Source organism: Heterocephalus glaber, unplaced genomic scaffold (genome assembly GCF_053883595.1).
Source record: "Heterocephalus glaber isolate CG9 unplaced genomic scaffold, H.glaber_assembly_v1.0 deba00001442, whole genome shotgun sequence".
Classification (NCBI taxonomy): domain Eukaryota; kingdom Metazoa; phylum Chordata; class Mammalia; order Rodentia; family Bathyergidae; genus Heterocephalus; species Heterocephalus glaber.
The window spans coordinates 24337626-24339159 of record NW_028258296.1 but is presented as its reverse complement, the minus strand read 5'-3'; the positions used below and the strand labels follow the sequence as shown (position 1 = coordinate 24339159).

Genomic DNA, 1534 nt, shown 5'->3' with positions numbered 1-1534 from the left:
CTAAGGTTCCATCTCTCTCCAGAAAGAATGGTTATTATCATGAAATCAACCAATAGCAAATGCTGGTGAAGCTGTGGGGGAAAAAGGAACCCTTCTCCACTGTTGGTGGGAGTATAAACTGGTGCAACCACTGTGGAAACCAGTGTGGAGATTCCTCAAAAAATTAAAACTAGAGGTTCCATTTTTGACCCAGCTATTCCCCTTGGTGATATCTTCCTGAAAGAATTAAAAGTATCATACAACAGTGATATATGCACAACCATGTTTATAGCAGTAGAATTTGTAATAGCGAAATGCCTATCACCCAATGAATGGATAAAGATGTGGTTTTTTTATTCAATGAAGTATTACTCTGCCATACAGAAAGATAAGCTTGGGGCCGGGGATTTAGCTCAGTGGTTCTGGCGCCTGCCTTGCAAGTGCAAGGACCCGAATTCGATCCCTGGTACCAGAAAAAAAAAAAAAAAGATAAGCTTAAGACATGTCTAGGTAAATGGATGCACCTTGAGACCATACTCTTAAGTGAAGTAAATTGGATACACGTTTAAATACCACACTGTTTCTCTGGTGTGAGAAATCAAAAGTATAAATAAGGAACAAAATGTATAATTGATATTGGGAAATGGGAAGAAAATATTCAAATGGGAGGGACACAAAGAAGAGGGGAAGGGAAAAGAAAAAAATGAGAAAAGAAGGAAAAATAGAAACAAAGCTTTTGCAAGTAAGGAGGGGAAGAGGGGTTGAAGGGAGAGCAGGGGAATGGGAAAAAAAAGAAGTAAGATGTATATTGTACAGGTACAAATTCCCTGTGATGATGTATATCTAAACTGCACGGATAAATTCTTTTAAAGATTGCCTCTTTCCTAAGTTCTGGACCTGGGTGGGGTATTCCCTCTGTGCTGCCACTGCTCCTTGATGTCACTCTCATGACAGAATTTCTTATAAAATTATGCAAATTGCCTGTGTACCCGACTCCCCTGCCTTCCCTTCAACCCAGATATTGGTCTTATTCTTCATTTATCTTTAGCTCCTGAAATAGAGTGCACATAAACACTAGGTATTCAAAATACGTTAACTGAATAAAAAGTAATGCTGTCATGAAATAGCCATCATTTCACATATCCTCACCATATTAGCTGCTCTGTGGTTCTCAAAATGAAAGACTCAAACTTAGGAACAAAAGCAGAAGTTACTTGCTGACACGAAAGGGACATGCACAAGCATTTGAACCTGCTGCCCCGTTTTCTCTGAGGAACTAGACTCACACAGGTCCTGCCCCCAAGATTCTCAGCCATGACAATAATGAGACAACATCTTTAGCTCATGTTTAAATAGCAATGAAAATGCTAGAATCGTGTAAGCCTCCCATTTCCACCACAGCTCTTCTTTCAGTTCAGGATGCCTTGCTGAAATAAAACCGTGATCTTATATGAGGATCAATGTGGCCCTGAAAATGATGCACTCTGACAAGGGATAGAATATACACATCGTTCACACAGGGGGTCGAACAGCAACACTAAGATTACTTCTTATT

General features: G+C 39.7%; 1 long non-coding RNA gene across 1 annotated transcript in view; it reads right to left on the bottom strand.

Moving 5' to 3' along the window:
* Positions 1 to 1534, bottom strand: part of LOC147827644 (uncharacterized) — a 46787-nt gene that overhangs the window by 29803 nt on the left and 15450 nt on the right. The gene's annotated exons all lie outside the window — the stretch shown is intronic.